Genomic DNA, 8,497 nt, shown 5'->3' on the forward strand with positions numbered 1-8,497 from the left:
CGAGTTTTGGAACTCGAGATATGATTTTTAAAGTGACTGTGATGCAGTTAACCAGCTTGTCTGAAATTTTAAAATGAACTGTGTTAATAAATGGAATAAGTCTGTTAACACCTCGTGTTCGACTCCGGCAACGGTCTTGGGTACGGGGTGTTACAGAAATTGATTTGAAATATTAATTAGGAGGTCTTAAATAGCAATTTGACCAATTTCTAAGTTATGGACAAAAATTGGACATGGATGGAATTTTTGGAAAGTTTAGTAGTAAGGGTATTTTGGTCATTTAGGGGTAAAATGAATTAAATTACAAAATTAAAAGCCAATTTTGCTCATCTTCTTCACCATGGACGTGTATACCAAGGGAGACTCCATGGCTAGGGTTTTCAAGCTTCCCAAGCTCAATTGTAAGTCCGTTCTAACCCCGTTTTTCAAGTTCTTTACGTTTTTGGAGTCCCGGTAACTTGGTTTAGCTTATGCTAGCAATAATTCAACCTAGGGTTCATATTTGGAAAAATACCCATAGGTAAAATTTGTGTATTCTGGTGTTTTATGATACAATATGAGGTTTTAAATTATGTTAGACAACTTGTGCTACTCGGTTTTAAGTGAAAACGAGCAAAAGGGCTTAATCGGTAAAAATACCTAATAGTCATAAGTATATGTTAGAGTGAGAATTTGATGTTGCCATAGAAGGGAAAAGTGATCATCATGTCATAAAACATAAGAATAAGGGATGAAGTTTAATTCCCGAGCCTAGGGGCAAAAGTGTAAATATGCAAAAGTTTAGGGGCAAAATTGTAATTTTTCCAAAGTTTGAGTTAAGGACTGTTTTGAATAGTACATTAATTAAATAAGTAAAATATGATGTTTTAGATCCCGAAAAACGAGATTTGAACCTAGAATGAGAGAAAAATCGAAAATTGGGAAAGTTGGTAAAATGGCCGTTTTAATATCAAGGTAAGTTCATATGTATAATAAGCATTAATTTATGCATGTTTCAATGTAAAATTGATATATTTACTATGATCTCTGAGGTGTTGAAAGTATGTAAGTTGGTATGATAATAATACAACAATAATGCTGTAATTTATATTTGAAAGTTAAATTTAGTGAATTAATTGAATTATGTTAAATTAAATGATTATGGTGCCAAGTTTATGAATTGATTTAAAAATATGTCTATGGTACATGAAGTGCATTGAATTATCATACATAAATGTGATTTCTATGATTATGGATATTATGGGAAATTGTAAGTTCATATGATTTTTAATAAGACAATGTGTAATTTAATATTATTACGTTGATATTAAATGAGATGTAAGTTTATATGTAAGTAATACATCACTATTACTTGTATTATGATATTTTATAAAAATATTGGAAATATGTTTGTGGATAATTACTTGATTGGTGAAATTGTTGGAAAAGAGAGAGAAATCCCGGTTGAACCTTCAGAAAGATTGGATGATACAGATGGTATGTAGCTAGGTCACATGTATAGTGCTGAGTGCACATCATGTGTACAAGAGAGCTACAAGACCTTATGATGTAGCTAGGTCGCATGGGTGATACTATGTGTACACCATGTAGACAAGAGAGCTACGGGATATATGTAGCTAGGTCGTATGCGTGGTTCCAAGTGAAGGACACCATGTAGACAAGAGAGCTACGAGATAAACTGGCTAGGTCACATGGGTGGTACTAAGTGTTCACCATGTGTACAAGAGAGCTGAACTATATGATGGGTGGAGCTATGTGCTGAAACCACCAAGTATCGAGGATTGATCCAAAGTGTTCAACGGGAGACTCTCTATGTATTGCTTTGTGAGTTTTGCGATGAATAAGTGCAGGAACTTGGTTATGTGAATGATGTGTTCATTAAGTGACCAGGATGTGGTAAGGTTATAAACAAGTAAGTTATACATGAGGATGATTTTATGGTGACCTTGTGATCATGGGCCTATACTTGTGATGTATGAAATGTGGTGAAAATGATTTGTGATATGCATGTTAAAATGAGGTTAATACAAAGAAAGTGTGAAAGAGTGAATTAGCAATAAAACTGTTTTGGACAGTAGCAGTGATGTGATTTTGAAAAATCACCAAAAATAGTATAAATTGAATCAGAGACTGAATGAGATATCAAATAAATCTTAATGAGTCTATTCTCATATAAAAGAAACATACAAAGCAAAGGAGTTCTATATTTTGAGATATTTATGTTTTTGTGAGACTGATTCAGAATGATTACGTGATCCCCTGTTCTGAATTTGGAAAATCACAAAAATTTGGACAAAAATAATTAGAGGCTAAAAATTATATTTTTAAAATCTATAATGAGTCTATTTTCAAGATAAATCAACAAGAACATTATCCGAGTTCTGTACTGTGAGATAATTATTTTTTAGTGAAGAGAGGTCAGAACTGTCAGAAAGTGAAACAAGGGAAATTTTAATGAATAAACTGTACTAATTGGCTAAACCAAAAATTATGAAAATTTTTTGGTGGAAAGATATGTGAGTCTAGTTTCAGGGGAAATTTACGGATCTTAATTTGGAGTTCTGTAGCTCGAATTATAAATAATTAAGTGACTATGACTCGTGTGGACAGTTTGATGTGAACATTTATTAGTAAATTGTGAAATCGTACTTACAAGAATGCTATATACATTAAGGATGTGGAATGGAGAGGAGGAGGAGGAAAATAAATATATGTGGAATACATGGAAACTATGGTATATGAAATATTGATATAATGAAATAAATGATATGTGTTTATAAGAAAACAAAAAGAGACTGTTATGTATCATGACATGTATATATATATATGACTAGTCTCAATGTAATGCTTGTTGGGTATGGAATTGAATTGAAATGTTTCAGGAAAACATGTTATTCTGCGCATCTGAATCGTGGTAATTTATAAAGATATGATCTAGCTTTAAATATGAATGCTTGATGATTAAGCTGAAGATATTTGGTAAGATGATAATCTTGGTATAAATGTATAAATGGTACTATAATAAACAATGTAAAATGAGTATGAGAGACACATGTATGATGACATACAAATGCTATGTTTGTGGTTAAATTGAGGATGCTTAATCATTAAATGAATACCATGTTATATGCTTTTGATTTTGTATAAGTGTGTAAGAGATCAAGGTTGACCAAAGCTTGGAAAATAGCCTAGGTATATTCCACACAGGCAGAGACACGACTATGTGTCTCAGCCGTGTATGGAGCACGACTTTGGGACACGGGCGTGTGGAGCCTTAAAGCATGAAATTTCCAAGATTTTTGTAAGTTCTCGGTTTAGTCCCAAACCCTTTCTAAAGTATGTTTTGGGCTCCGTAGACTCAAATAAGGGACTATGTGTAAGAGAATGAACGCTTTGAAATATGAATAAAATTTTATGGCTCGTATTTTAGTTTAATGTTTGTATGTTTATCTGGTAACGCCTCGTACCTTAGCCCGGCCTCGGATACGGGTAAGGGGTGTTACATTTAGTTGTATTAGAGCGATGTTTAGTCGATTCTTGGACTAACATAGCAAGTGTAAGAGTTTAGTTTTACATGCCACAAATATGTGATAGTGTGATGTCTCCCGACACTAATAAGGACTATTTTGTTTAAAATGAAATATTCTCCAACCGAGCTACATCTGACCATTTGATAGCGATATTGAAGTATTTGAATAAAGTGTAGCTATAATGTGTCAAACTCGGAAAGGTATGAATAAGAATTCGTGATATATGTATATGTGATAATATGTGAGATGAAAGTTTATATAGTGATATATTTATTCATATTTGTTTGGCCTTCATATGCTGTTGCATGCTTGACTAAATTAATTAGTAAATGTGATGATTAAAGTTATTCAAAATTCATAGAATGTATGAGTGAGTGCTCTTGTTTGAAATGAGATAATTGGAAATTTTATGTAAGACAGGTATGAATAATAAATTGTTTGAAGTGGATAGTATGATTATAATGACATATGTGGATAATGAAAAAAATGTATTATATAGATATATGTCAGAATCGAGTTAGAGACTGTACGACCTCACCCCCTTACCGATGAGGTGAATATAATAGAAATTCATGAGAATCATGTTGACTATGTTCCTAAGTGTGGAATCAAAAAGTTCAGTGATAAAATAATTATAGATATGACCAGAGTCTGAGAATGGTTGACAAGTGAATGACAGAGTTAGAGAAATATCAGAGTTTACTGAGTTATCTTGGGATTCAAATTGATGACAGAGTGTTTCTGAAAGTATCGTCTTGAAAACAATTAGTTAGTAATGCTGGAAATTATGAGAAAGATACTAAACCTCACTCTGGTAAGATTTTCGAGGACGAAAATCTCTGAAGGGGGGAGAGTTGTAATAGCCCAAAATTGGGTCTAGTTGGAACAGAGGTTTCGGGACCACAAAATCTGAGATATAAATAATTAAGTGACTATGACTCGTGTGGACAGTTTGATGTGAACATTTATTAGTAAATTATGAAATCGTACTTACAAGAATGCTATATACATTAATGATGTGGAATGGAGAGGAGGAGGAGGAAAATAAATATATGTGGAATACATGGAAACTATGGTATATGAAGTATTGATATAATGAAATAAATGATATGTGTTTATAAGAAAACAAAAAGAGAATGTTATGTATCTTGACATGTATATATATATATATATGACTAGTCTCAATGTAATGCTTGTTGGGTATGGAATTGAATTGAAATGTTTCAGGCAAACATGTTATTCTGCGCATCTGAATCGTGGTATTTTATAAAGATATGATCTAGCTTTAAATATGAATGCTTGATGATTAAGCTGAAGATATTTGGTAAGATGATAATCTTGGTATAAATGTATAAGTGGTACTATAATAAACAATGTAAAATGAGTATGAGAGACACATGTATGATGACATACAAATGCTATGTTTGTGGTTTAATTGAGGATGCTTAATCATTAAATGAATACCATGTTATATGCTTTTGACTTTGTATAAGTGTGTAAGAGATCAAGGTTGACCAAAGCTTGGAAAATAGCCTAGGTATATTCCACACAGGCAGAGACACGACCATGTGTCTCAGCCGTGTATGGAGCACGACTTTGGGACACGGGCGTGTGGAGCCTTAAAGCATGAAATTTCCAAGATTTTCGTAAGTTCTCGGTTTAGTCCCAAACCCTTTCTAAAGTATGTTTTGGGCTCCGTAGACTCAAATAAGGGACTATGTTAAGAGAATGAACGCTTTGAAATATGAATAAAATTTTATGGCTCGTATTTTAGTTTAATGTTTGTATGTTTGTCTGGTAACGCCTCGTACCTTAGCCCGGCCTCGGATACGGGTAAGGGGTGTTACAATTAATTTTAGGAATTGAAGGTATTTTACTAGAATTATTTAGGTATCATTTAGGGTTTTCGTTAAAAGTAAAAATATCTAATTTTAGTTTCAAATTAGATAAGTTTAGTGAACGCATCTTAATCGAGTTACAAGTAGACCGAAGATATTTTCTATAGAGTTTTTATTTAAGATTTCCATAAGATTTTAGCCTAGATTAAGACATTAATATGCGTAAATGAAAAAAAACCTATCTCATAAGACCCCGTAGGACTATCCCTGGATAGGCGTTGTGGGGTGCTGTAACCTTCCCCACATATAATCGTACTCCGGTACCCAAAATTTGGTGATGAGATCGAGTTTAGACTTTTAGGATTTTTCTGTAGTATTAATTCTAGACTTTTAGACCAACCTAGCCTTAATTGGTTAGTGGCAACTCTACGTTAATTTAGGCCCTCTGTGTCTAGCTTTGCTTACTAGACTCCCATACTCTTATGTAGGCAATGTTATTACAACTAAAGTTCTATCTTTGTGATAGTTGGTATCTGAGCTAAGGTTTCGAACACGCTGATTGAGATCAAAAAAGGAGTAGACAGTTAGATTAAGCCAATGAAGACCGGTGAGAGGTCTAACAAATCTATCTAATCGAGGGAAATTCTGTCGACTTTAAAAAATTGGGTGGTCAATTTTAAGGAGTCCATGGGGGATATGAGGGAGACAGTTGAGGTAGTCGAGGGACACACCAATGTGTTGGGCTCAATGAATGAGTGATTGAAATACTTTTTGTTGGAGTCTCTCAGTTTCACTGTGGACAAGCTGATGGTAAAAGATGACGCTCTTGAGGCCATGGTGGCGACCTTGAAGGAAGAGATTGTGGAGCTCAAAGGGGAGCTCACAATCTATAATGTTGATTTGGGTAGTGGAATGTTGGCTTCGGGACCTAACCAATGGAAAATGGATGTTCTCAAACCGAAAGAGTTTAAGGGGATGAGGTCCATGAGAGAGGTGGACAAATTTCTCTGGAGAGTGGAATAATACTTTCGAGCAATGGCCATTGAGGATGATGCTACTAAGGTAAACACTGCTTTAATCTATTTGATTGATTTTTCTCTCTTGTGGTAGCGTCGTAGGTCCAAAGATGAGAAATGAGGTGGGACCACAATTGGAACTTGGGAGGAGTTCCAAAGAGAGTTGAAGAAGCAGTTTTACCCATAATATGCTGAGGAGGAAGCTCAGGCGAAGTTGTGCCAGCTTACACAACAAGGTATTGTTTGGGAGTATGTCAAAGACTTCAGTGAATTGATGTTTTGAATCTCTAACTTGAGCGAGAAAGAAGCATTTTACTAGTTTAAGGATAGGTTGAAGCCTTGGGTGAAGTAAGAGTTGCGTCGACAAGGAATCATAGAGCTTACTATAGCTAAGGCCGAGGCAGAGTCTTTTGTCGAGCTTGGTTCGAGGAAAGACAAGTTTGAGTTTTCCAAGCCCATAAGGATGGAGAATGGTGGGGAAGACCATGAGGACGATGAAAATGACAACGATGAAAATGGTAAGAATGTTGGTAATGTGAGACCACAAAATAGGAAGTGAAAGTCCAACAAAAAACTCAAGGGGTTAGTGAAATGCTCCATTTGTGATGGTCTATAACACCCCTAGCCCGTGTCCGATCGCCGGTATAGGCTATGAGGTATTACCAAGCTAAACATTAAATTTCAATCACATAATCTACCAACACAAGTATAAATCGAACTGAATACATACAGATTTATAATTCATAAGTGCCAATTTCATACGGTCAAGATATTTACAATTTCAAAACATATTTTTGTCAACAGTCCAACCTATACATGCCATATCGAGTCCAAAATATAACTGTACCACAAAGATCGATAGTATGAAAAACTGCTGACGATCCCCGAGTTGATAGCCAAAATCAACAATCTATAAAACAAAGAAATAAGAAACAGAGTAAGCTTTCGAGGCTTAGTAAGTTTTAAGCAATTCATACTATTAAGGCTTATCATTAAAATTGAACATTGAGTATCACAAAACTTGTATTCTAATTGTAATTCACTTGACCAAATATACACCAGTACATTAGTTACAAAACCCTTTGGCCGAATATGTATGTATGTATACACAAGACTTCTTGCACATTTTTCATTATTTACATAGATTATACTAATACCGTTAATCACATTCTTTCATCTGGTGACTTACATTAATCAATTATATTATTGTCTTATCCTCAAATACCGAATTCATTCACACACATATATATATTTCGTGCCTTGATGCTATTAAATCACTTAAAAAAATCAATTCAAATATAAGCACATAACACGAACCTTAACATGTAAAACATATAATACTTACGCAACGATGTTTACCACTGATATTCGAAGTCGAAATCTTATTTAACTTACTGGCATCGGTTCTGTCAAATCTTAGAGCTCGGAATACATTACTAGCGTAAGCCTGCGGGTCTTTAACCCGGATATTTTTCCAGCACGTAGCCTGCGGACCTCAAGTCCGGATATATTTCTAGCATATAGCCTGCGGATCTCATGTCCGGATATTTTTCTAGCATATAGCCTTCGGATCTCATGTCCGGATATTTTTCCAGCATATAGCCTACGGACCTCATGTCCGGATATTTTCAATCTCATACACATTTGATCATAACACATGACAGTCACCTTATCACTTAATAGTCGTATATTAAATTCGAATATAAACTCAATGTGCACATCATCATTCACATTTCAGCTCAATGATTATATCTCATATCACTCATTCTATTCATCATTTAATCTTAAATTCAAAGTGGCCATCAAACTATAAGTCATATACATGCATTATCTATTATACATCTTAATTCAAGTGCAAGCCAAAGATCACAATTTACCTACTATACTCTTATGGTGGCATCGTCAATTATATACTAAAGGAAACTACTTAAAACTTACCTCGGATATATTTGAACGGTTGCGAAATGGCTACTCGGTTACTTTCTCTTTTCCCTTATTCGAAATTGCCCCCTATGCTCTTGAGCTTTAATTCAACAAATTTTAAACTAATCATTAATCGACTATTCAAATATTATTTTCAGAATATAATACATATATATTCGACTTTCACACA

This window comes from Gossypium hirsutum, chromosome A01 (genome assembly GCF_007990345.1).
Source record: "Gossypium hirsutum isolate 1008001.06 chromosome A01, Gossypium_hirsutum_v2.1, whole genome shotgun sequence".
NCBI lineage: Eukaryota > Viridiplantae > Streptophyta > Magnoliopsida > Malvales > Malvaceae > Gossypium > Gossypium hirsutum.